Below are 11657 nucleotides of genomic sequence, written 5' to 3'. Positions count from 1 at the left end.
TTATGTGTATTTCCTTGTCTCAGATCATGCTTTTATAAGCATACATAGATTTGTTTTTCAAACCACATTTATTTTGTTTTATCCTAAGGACTTGATCCTTTCAACATAGAAAATGAGTTGTCCATAAATGAACATCCATTTTTATCTTATCCTAGTCACAACAGAGACCAACGGTTAGAAATCTTTGTAAGAGAGTCTTTACACATGAATCGAGAAAAGAGGATTCGAATTTAGATGGATTTGATTAATCAAAATAACTTGTCATGTGGTACATTATTTAAAAAAAAATTAATTATATTAAATTATAATTAATTAAATAGAAGTGAATAATTTAAAAATTTTGTATTTATTGTTATACTAAATCATGATTAATTAAATTTACTAACAAATTCAACAATAAATAAATAAAATTAATTTTATATTTATTTAAAAGAATATTTTTGTGATGAGAAAAATATTTAAATATTAATTTACTTTTATTTAATTAATTAAATTAATAAAATCACAATAAAAATTAAAATAATTTTTTTATTAGAGAATAGAAGAATATTTTTAATTTTTATTTAATGGTCATAAATAAAAATTCAAAAGAAAAATTATTTTTTACCAATTAATTTTTTTAGATATTAAACAAAAATCGGTGTAATTCTTTAATATTAAAAATTACAATATTTTGTAAAATTCTGAGAGCGATAAAATTTATAAAAGACAAATTATTAGATCAGATTTTTTTTAATTTATAAAAATAATATACAGATTATGTATTATATTATTTTAATATTAAATTATAATATTATAAATACACAAATTATGTATTATCGGTATAATATATATTCTATTCTGAGTATTGTGCTTAGTTGCTTACATAGAACAGCATCTTGAGAACAATATAAAATCCCATTTTTTATAACATTAATGCTCTTTAATATTAAAATAAAAAATCTGCCTTTACCTCCCCTATTTTATTTTTCTCCGATTACAGTGCTATTTTCTAGCCGTAATATAGGTATATGATCATTGCGGCATGTCAAACCAATCACATTGTACCTCGAGAAATTGAAACACGTCAGATGACACGTGAGACAGTCCTCTCTTGTGCTAGATACAGCTCTCCACCTCGGGGAAGTACTCAAGGAAGTCTCTCTAGTCTCTAGTCTCTAGTCTCTAATGCTTTTGCTTTTGCTGAATGGGATTTAGAGAGAGATGATGCAATGTTTATTAGTGCACATTATAATAAAAAAAGATATTATTTTATTTTATTAAATTTTTAAAATAAATTATACCATTTTTATTCCCTTTATTCAAAAACTACCTCGTCATAGAATTATCGATGTTTATTACCTACTTTATTTTTTTACATATTCAAAAAATGTTAGTGTAATACTTAATTATTAAATTTTATTATATTTTTTAAAATTGTAGAAATAGAATAATACGTTTTTTTTGTATTGACAATACGTTTTTTTTGTATTGTATATTTTAAAATTAAAATATATAATACAAAAAATATATGGTCAATACAAAGAAAATATATTGTCCTATTTTTATAATTTTAAAAAATACTATAAAATTCAATGATTAAATATTACGTCAATATTTTTTTAATATACAAAAAAAATAGCCTTTATTGCAACACATGACATTTGAAAGCGTACAGTTATCAGACTTGTTGGTAGAAGGAACAGGCTTGCGAGGAGGGTAACTGATAATGGATTTGTGTGTGAGCCTAAAAACCTAGGAAGTGAAATTGCAAGCTATGAACTGTGTGATGTTTAAAGGCCCATTATCATCTTGTAGGTTATTGTATAAAATAGATTGCCACAGGACCCTTTTTTGGGACTGGTGTTTATCTCTCGGCTGGTAAAACTTGTACCCATGATTAAAATTAAAACGAAAATAAAAGTTCCCAACTTCCCCGTATTTTTTTTTTTTAAGAGAAGGTACACCTTATGCGAGGGAAACTTTAGTTTAATGATAACCTCTGATCTCTTCTACATTTTGTTTAGATAGATAATAGAAAATAGAAAAGAAAAATGAATTGTTTTATGTGTTATTTAAATAAAAAATAAATAAATAAAATAGAGAATATATATTTTTTAATTTAGATAAAAAAAAGTGAAATGAAAAAAATTATATAAAAAAATTATATTAATATCCTTATGTTTTATATTTTTTTAATTGATTAAAGGATAAATTAATAATTTTATACTTATTTATCCAATTTTTTCTTTATTTTCATTTTATCTTTGAGAAGAAAATATTTTGATAGGTTTAGGATTTTGTTTTTTTTTTATTCTATTTTTTTTCTCATCCAAACAACAAAAAATTCACATTTTTATTTATTTTTTCTTTCACATTTTTTTTTTCTATTCTCCTAATCCAAACAAAGTGTTAAAGTATTGCATTCGGGTTCGAAATTTCGTGAGATTAAATAGTAAATAAAAATTCATACATGTTACGTATATACAGGAGTAGCATCATGCATTTTATTTGTGTGTATCCAATTTTATCTATTTTGATCTAGCAGAGTTGCCAATTTGATTTGCTGAATTTGAACACAGATAAGATAGAGTGTGGACTGAATCTCAATCCTACTCGACCAACTCGCACCTTATATATGTATATGTTATAAAAACATGTTATAAGTGAGTATTGAATTAAGAACTTCTCACTTAGTGCAAAAGGTCTTTGTTATTAACCAAGATCATTAATTAATAATTTAATATTTTTGTTTATATAAAAACTAATTTTATTTTAGTGATATATAATTACTGAAAGAAGAAGAGAATCTTGAAGAATTTATGAAGTAATTTTTATTGAATGAGAAAGAAATTTGTACAGAAAGAAAATGAACCATGTTTTTAATCCTAACAAAACTGATCCCTTTTTCACACCCACACTTATTAACTATTCTTGAGGGATATTAACTTTATTGGGCTACAGTTGACTTATACTTTGGGCTGTCAATACCCCTCGCTCAAGCTCAAGTTGCTCCTTAAAACAACTCTGAGCTTATCTTTGAGCCTCTCATAATTGGTTCCTGACAAAGGTTTTGTTAAAGTATCAGCAACTTGTTCAATTCTAGGAATATGTACAACTTGTAATGATTTCTTGTTGATCTTTTCTCGAACAACTTGGATATCTAACTAAAAGTGCTTCGTTTTGTCATGTAAGACTGGATTTGCAGTGAGCAAAATAGTACTTAAATTGTCACAAAATATTGACGGAGCAGTAGTCAATGCAATCTTCAACTCGGACAGCAAATTTTTCACCCATGTAATCTCTGCTTCACAGGCTACCAGGCTTCGAAATTCTGCCTCAGTTGATGACCTACTTATAGTTGTTTGTTTTCTGCAAAACCAAGTAACCAAATTAGCTCCGAAGAATACACAATAACCCAAAACAGACCTCCGATCCTCTAGATCTGCTACCCAGTCAGAATTAGAAAAACCATACAACCTATAGTCATTGCATTTATGTAAGAGCAAACCATGTTCTTGTGTTCCTTGAAGATATCGTAAAATCCTCTTCACCGCCTTCCAGTGAGCAAGTAAAGGGTTGTGCATGAATTGAGAAACCTTCCTTACAGCGAAACTCAGGTTAGGCCTAGTGATGGTAACATATTGCAATGTACCTACCACAAGTTTGAAGAGCTTTGGATCCTCAAATTGTTCTAAACCTGTAGACAGTAACTGCAAAGAGGAGATCATAGGAGTAGGCATAGCACTTGCCGTACTCATTCCTAATTTAGACAGTAAGTCTTTAATGTATTTAGTTTGAGATAAATGAAGCTGTCCAGTTTTAGTTTTATGAACCTCAATACCAAGAAAGTAGGATAACTCTCCCAAGTCTTTTAGAGTAAAATCTTGTTTAACTTTTGTATCATATTGTCATCAACATAACATAGAATATAAATGACATAATGAGAGCCATGTTTGATGAATAAAGATATATCAAACTTAGTACAAACAAAGCCAAAACTGTTTAGAGTATTACTAAGTTTTAGAAACCATTCTCTCGGAGCCTGCTTGAGGCCATAAAGGGCTTTATTTAATTTACACACTAAACTATCAAAATCATGGGAGAAACCAGTAGGTTGATGCATATATATAGTTTCATGTAAATCACCATTAAGAAAATGAACCATGTTTTTAATCCTAACAAAACTGATCCCTTTTTCACACCCACACTTATTAACTATTCTTGAGGGATATTAACTTGATGGGCTGCCCCTGGTTTATTGGGCTACAATTGGCTTATACTTAGGGCTGTCAATACCTCGTGAAAACCTACCACTTCTACCTTTTCTTCCTCCAAAACCACGACCTGAATTGGAATTGAAAGGAAATGAACTCTGAGAGATATTAGCTTGAATCATAGAGGTTGTGGATTTTCCAAATTTATCAAGCATATTATCAAAGGTCAAAATTTGAGTTTCAACCTCACAAAGGCTGAAAATTTCTCGTTTGGAATTGACAGTATGCAGTAAAACTTGATATTCTTCATTTAATCCCTCAAGCAGTGCATCAACTTGTTCTTCAATAGTTAAAGGAAAGCCTAAAGCTGCCAAAGAATCTGTAATCTCCTTAATATTCAAAATATATTCAGAAGCTGTTGAACCTTGTTTCTTGACAATCTTTATTTGTGCTTTGAGCTGTTTGACACGATATTTGGTAGATTCCTCAAAATATTGTTCAATTCTGCCCCAAATTTCATGACTGAAAGAGCAACCAACAATTTTGGTTTTGAATATGGTGCACGAAATTGTGATCATCAACAATGGCGCCAAAGACTTGGAGCTCTCAAACGTGAATCACACTTTGTCACAATTCCGTACAACTAACCAGCAAGTGCACTGGGTCGTCCAAGTAATAAACCTTACGTGAGTAAGGGTCGATCCCACGGAGACTGTCGGCTTGAAGCAAGCTATGGTCATCTTGTAAATCTCAGTCAGGTGGAGTCAAATGGTTATGGAGGATTGATAATTAAAAGATGAATAAAACATAAAATAAGATAAAGATAGAGATACTTATGTAATTCATTGGTAGGAATTTCAGATAAGCGTATGAAGATGCTTTGTTCCTCTCGAACCTCTGCTTTCCTATTGCCTTCTTCCAATCATTCATACTCCTTTCCATGGCAAGCTTTATGTTGGGCATCACCGTTGTCAATGGCTACTTCCCGTCCTCTCAGTGAAAATGTTCCACGCACGCTATCACCGCACGGCTAATCATCTTTCGGTTCTCGATCATGTTGGAATAGGATCCATTGATCCTTTTGCGTCTGTCACACGCCCAACAATCGCGAGTTTGAAGCTCGTCACAGTCATCCCTTCCCAGATCCTACTCAGAATACCACAGACAAGGTTTAGACGTTCCGGATCTCAGGAATGGCCGCCAATAATTCTAGCCTATACCACGAAGGTTCTAATCTTAGATTAGAAACCCAAGAGATACACATTCAAGCTTGTTTGCATGTAGAACGGAAGTGGTTGTCAGTCACGCGTTCATAGGTGAGAATGGTGATAAGTGTCACATAATCATCACATTCATCATGTTCTTGGGTGTGAATGAATATCTTGGAGAAGAAATAGACTTGAGTTGAATAGAAAAACAATAGTACTTGTATTAATTCATGAAGAACAGCTGAGCTCCACACCTTAATCTATGATGTGTAGAAACTCCAACGTTGAGAATACATAAGAACAAAAGGTTCAGGTATAGCCGTGAGGCCAGCCCCCAAACGTGAAAAGGTCTATGGAAAGTATGAAAATACAATAGCAAAAGGTCCTATTTATAGAAAACTAGTAGCCTAGGGTTACAGAAATAGGTAATTAATGCAGAAATCTTTTTCCGGGCCCACTTAGTATATGCTTGGGCTGAGCATTGAAGCTTTCACATGTAGAGACTTTTCTTGGAGTTAAACGCCAGTTTTTGTGCTAGTTTGGGCGTTTAATTCCAGCTTTTCTGCCAGTTCTGGCGTTAAACGCCAGAATTCTTGTGCTGACTTAAAATGCCTGTTTGGGCCATCAAATCTTGGGCAAAGTATAGACTATTATATATTGCTGGAAAGCCCAGGATGTCTACTTTCCAACGCAATTGAGAGCGCACCAATTGGGCTTCTGTAACTCCAGAAAATCCACTTCGAGTGCAGGGAGGTCAGAATCCAACAGCATTTGTAGTCCTTTTTCAGCCTCTGAATTAGATTTTTGCTCAGGTCCCTCAATTTCAACCAGAAAATACCTGAAATCACAGAAAAACACAAAAACTCATAGTAAAGTCCAGAAAAGTGATTTTTAAATAAAAACTAATAAAAACATAATAAAAACTAACTAAAACATACTAAAAACATACTAAAAACAATGCCAAAAAGCGTATAAATTATCCGCTCATCACAACACCAAACTTAAATTGTTGCTTGTCCCCAAGCAACTGAAAATCAAATAGGATAAAAAGAAGAGAATATACAATGAATCCCAAAAACATCTATGAAGATCAGTATTAATTAGATGAGCGGGGCTTTTAGCTTTTTGCTTCTGAACAGTTTTGGCATCTCACTTTATCCTTTGAAATTCAAAATGATTGGCTTCTATAGGAACTCAGAATCCAGATAGTGTTATTGATTCTCCTAGTTAAGTATGTTGATTCTTGAACACAGCTACTTTTTGAGTCTTGGCCGTGACCCTAAACATTTTGTTTTCCAGTATTACCACCGAATACATAAATGCCACAGACACATAACTGGGTGAACCTTTTCAGATTGTGACTCAGCTTTGCTAGAGTCCCCAATTAGAAGTGTCCAGAGCTCTTAAGCACACTCTTTTTGTTTTGGACCACGACTTTAACCGCTCAGTCTCAAGTTTTCACTTGACACCTTCACGCCACAAGCACATGGTTAGGGACAGCTTGGTTTAGCCGCTTAGGCCAAGATTTTATTCCTGTGGACCCTCCTATCCACTGATGCTCAAAGCCTTGGATCCTTTTTATTTTACCATTGCCTTTTGGTTTAAAGGGCTATTGGCTTTTTCTGCTTGCTTTTTCTTTTTCTCTATTTTTTTCTCTTTTTCTTTCTCTTTTTTTTTTCTCTTTTTTTTTTTGCAAGCTTTTCACTGCTTTTTCTTACTTCAAGAATCAATTTTATGATTTTTCAGATTATCAAATAACATTTCTCCTTTTCCATCATTCTTTTAAGAGCCAACAATTTTAACATTCATGAATCAACAATATAAAAAATATGCACTGTTCAAGCATTCATTCAGAAAGACAAAAGCATTGCCACCACATCAAAATAATTAAACTGTTTTAAAATTCAAAATTCATGCACTTCTTTTTCTTTTTCAATTAAAAACATTTTTCATTTAAGAAAGGTGATGGATTCATTTTCATTGCTTTAAGGCATAGACACTTAGACACTAGTGATCATGTAATAAAGACACAAACATAAATAAACATAAAGCATAAAAATTCGAAAAAAAAATAGAAAATAAAGAACAAGGAAATTAAAGAACGGATCCACCTTAGTGATAGCGGCTTGTTCTTCCTCTTGAAGATCTAATGGAGTGCTTGAGCTCCTCAATGTCTCTTCCTTGCCTTTGTTGCTCCTCTCTCATGACTCTTTGGTCTTCTCTAATTTCATGGAGGAGGATGAAATGCTCTTGGTGCTCCACCCTTAGTTGTCTCATGTTGGAACTTAATTCTCCTAGGGAGGTGTTGATTTGCTCCTAATAGTTTTGTGGAGGAAAATGCATCCCTTGAGGCATCTCAGGGATTTCATGATGAGGAGTTTCCTCATGCTCTTGTCCATGAGTGGGATCTCTTGTTTGCTCCATCCTTTTCTTAGTGATGGGCTTATCCTCATCAATGAGGATGTCTTCCTCTATGTCAATTCCAGCTGAATTGCAGAGGTGACAAATGAGATGAGGGAAGGCTAACCTTGCCAAAGTAGAGGACTTGTCTGCCACCTTGTAGAGTTCTTGGGATATAACCTCATGAACTTCTACTTCCACTCCAATCATGATGCTATAGATCATGATGGCTCGGTCTATAGTAACTTCAGACCGGTTGCTAGTGGGAATGATTGAGCATTGGATGAACTCCAACCATCCCCTAGCCACGGGCTTGAGGTCATGCCTTCTTAGTTGAACCAGCTTCCCTCTTGAATCTCTCTTCCATTGAGCACCCTCTTCACAGATGTCTATGAGGACTTGGTCCAACCTTTGATCAAAGTTGACCCTTCTAGTGTATGGGTGTGCATCTCCTTGCATCATAGGCAAGTTGAATGCCAACCTTACATTTTCCGGACTAAAGTCTAAGTATTTCCCTCGGACCATTGTAAGCCAATTCTTAGGGTCCGGGTTCACACTTTGATCATGGTTCTTGCTGATCCATGCATTGGCATAGAACTCTTGAACCATTAAGATTCCGACTTGTTAAATGGGGTTGGTGAGAATTTCCCAACCTCTTTTTCGGATCTCATGTCAGATCTCCGGATACTCATTCTTTTTGAGCTTAAAAGGGACCTCGGGAATCACCTTCTTCTTGGTCACAACTTTACAGAAGTGGTCTTAATGCACCCTTGAGAGGAATCTCTCCATCTCTCATGACTCGGAGGTGGAAGCTTTTGCCTTTCCTTTCCTCTTTCTAGAGGTTTCTCCGGCCTTTGGTGCCATTAATGGTTATGGAAAAACAAAAAAGCTTTAGCTTTTACCACACCAAACTTAGAAGGTTTGCTCGTCCTCGAGCAAAAGAAGAAAGAAGAAAGTAGAAGAAGAAGAAATAGAGGAGATGGAGGGGGCTTAGTGTTTCGGCCAAGGGGGAGAAGTAGTGTGTATGTTATGTGAAAATGAAGGAGTGAAGATGGGTTTATATAGAGGTGGAGAGAGGGTTAGGGTTCGGCCATTATGGGTGGGTTTGGGTGGGAAAGTGGTTTGAATTTGAATGGTGAGGTAGGTGGGGTTTTATGAAGGATAGAGGTGAGTGGTAAAGAGAATGGTGGGATTTGATAGGTGAGGGATTTTTGGGAAAGAGGTATTGAGGTGATTGGTGAATGGGTGAAGAAGAGAGAGAGAGGTGGGGTAGGTGGGGATCCTGTGGGGTCCACAGATCCTGAGGTGTCAAGGATTTCTCATCCCTGCACCAAGTGGCGTGCAAAACGCCCCTTTCTACTAATCCTGGCGTTAAACGCCAGGCTGCTGCCCATTTCTGGCGTTTAACGCTAGCTTCTTGCCCTTTTCTGGCATTAAACGCCAGTATGGTGCCCATTTCTGGCGTTAAACGCCCAGAATGATGCTAGACTGGGCGTTTAACGCCCATTCTGCTACCCTTACTGGCGTTTAAACGCCAGTAAGTTTCTCCTCCAGGGTGTTCTATTTTTAATTCTGTTTTTCAGTCTGTTTTTACTTTTTCAATTATTTTTGTGACTTCACATGATCATCAACCTACAGAAAACATAAAATAACAAAAGAAAAGAGAAATTTAACATAGATAATTAAAGATTGGGTTGCCTCCCAACAAGCACTTCTTTAATGTCAATAGCTTGACAGTGGGCTCTCATGGAGCCTCACAGATGTTTAGAGCAATGTTGGAACCTCCCAACACCAAACTTAGAGTTTGAATGTGGGGGTTCAACACAAAACTTAAAGTTTGGTTGTGGCCTCCCAACACCAAACTTAGAGTTTGACTATGGGGACTCTGTCTGACTCTGTATTGAGAGAAGCTTTTCATGCTTCCTCTCCATGGTTACAGAGGGATATCCTTGAGCTTTAAACACAAGGGAGTCTTCATTCACTTGAATGATCAATTCTTCTCTGTCAACATCAAATACAACTTTTGCTGTGGCTAGGAAGGGTCTGCCAAGGATGATGGATTCATCCACATACTTCCCACTCTCTAGGATTATGAAATCAGCAGGGATGTAGTGGTCTTCAACCTTTACCAAGACATCTTCTACAAGTCCATAAGCTTGTTTCTTTGAGTTATCTGTCATCTCCAGTGAGATTCTTGCAGCTTGTACCTCAATGATCCCTAGCTTCTCCATTACAGAGAGAGGCATGAGGTTTATGCTTGACCCTAGGTCACACAGAGCCTTCTCAAAGGTCATGGTGCCTATGGCACAAGGTATTGAGAACTTTCCAAGATATTGTCTCTTCAGAGGTAATCTCTGCCTAGTCAAGTTATCCAGTTCTTTGATGAGCAAGGGGGGTTCATCCTCCCAAATCTCATTACCAAATAACTTGGCATTTAGCTTCATGATTGCTCCAAGATACTTAGCAACTTGCTCTTCAGTAACATCTTCATCCTCTTTAGAGGAAGAATACTCATCAGAGCTCATGAATGGTAAAATTAAATTCAATGGAATCTCTATGGTCCCAGTGTGAGCCTCAGATACCCATGGTTCCTCATTAGGGAACTCCTTGGAGGTCAGTGGACGTCCATTGAGGTCTTTCTCAGTGGAAATCACTGCCTCTTCCTCCTCTCCAGGTTTGGCCATGTGAGACGTGTTTATGGCCTTGCATTCTCTCTTTGGATTCTCTTCTGTATTGCTTGGGAGAGTACTAGGAGGGAGTTCAGTAACTTTCTTACTCAGCTGACTCACTTGTGTCTCCAAATTTCTAATGGAGGACCTTGTTTCAGTTATGAAACTTTGAGTGGTTTTAATTAGATCAGAGACTATAGTTGCTAAGTCAGAGTGGCTCTGCTTAGAATCCTTTGTCTGTTGCTGAGAAGATGATGGAAAAGGCTTGCTATTGCTAAACCTGTTTCTTCCACCATTATTGTTATTGAAGCCTTGTTGAGGCCTCTGTTGGTCCTTCCATGAGAGATTTGGATGATTTCTCCATGAAGAATTATAGGTGTTTCCATAGGGTTCTCCCGTGTAATTCACCTCTTCCATTGCTAGGTTCTCAGGATCATAAGCTTCTTCTTTAGATGAAGCTTCTTTGGTACTGCCTGTTGCTGCTTGCATTCCAGACAAAATCTGAGAAATCATATTGACTTGTTGAGTCAATATTTTGTTCTGAGCTAATATGGCATTCAGAGTATCAATTTCAAGAACTCCTTTCTTCTGATTTGTCCCATTATTCACAGGATTCCTTTCAGAAGTGTACATGAATTGGTTATTTGCAACCATTTCAATGAGTTCCTGAGCTTCTGCAGGCGTCTTCTTCAGATAAAGAGATCCTCCAGCAGAGCTATCCAATGACATCTTGGACAGTTCAGACAGACCATCAAAGAAGATACCTATGATGCTCCATTCTGAAAGCATGTCAGAAGGACACCTTCTGATCAATTGCTTGTATCTTTCCCAAGCTTCATAGAGGGATTCACCTTCCTTCTGTCTGAAGGTTTGGACTTCCACTCTAAGCTTACTCAATTTTTGAGGTGGAAAGAACTTTGCCAAGAAGGCATTGACTAGCTTTTCCCAAGAGTTCAGGCTTTCCTTAGGTTGTGAATCCAACCATGTTCTAGCTTTGTCTCTTACAGCAAAAGGAAAAGCATAAGTCTGTAGACCTCAGGATCAACCCCATTGGTCTTGACAGTATCACAGATTTGTAAGAATTCAGCTAAGAACTGATGAGGATCTTCCACTGGAAGTCCATGAAACTTGCAATTCTATTGCATTAGAGAAACTAATTGAGGCTTAAGCTCAAAGTTGTTTGC

At 35.7% G+C, this 11657-nt stretch overlaps 1 non-coding gene across 1 annotated transcript; it reads left to right on the top strand.

Moving 5' to 3' along the window:
• The first annotated feature begins 11256 nt into the window (after nucleotides 1-11256).
• LOC112787847 (small nucleolar RNA R71) lies at nucleotides 11257-11364 on the top strand. The gene has a single exon (XR_003195236.1). It is a non-coding gene; the product is annotated as a small nucleolar RNA R71 (small nucleolar RNA).
• The last annotated feature ends 293 nt before the right edge of the window (nucleotides 11365-11657 follow it).

This window comes from Arachis hypogaea, chromosome 20, assembly GCF_003086295.3.
Source record: "Arachis hypogaea cultivar Tifrunner chromosome 20, arahy.Tifrunner.gnm2.J5K5, whole genome shotgun sequence".
Classification (NCBI taxonomy): Eukaryota; Viridiplantae; Streptophyta; class Magnoliopsida; order Fabales; family Fabaceae; genus Arachis; species Arachis hypogaea.
This window is presented reverse-complemented; position numbering and strand designations above follow the sequence as displayed.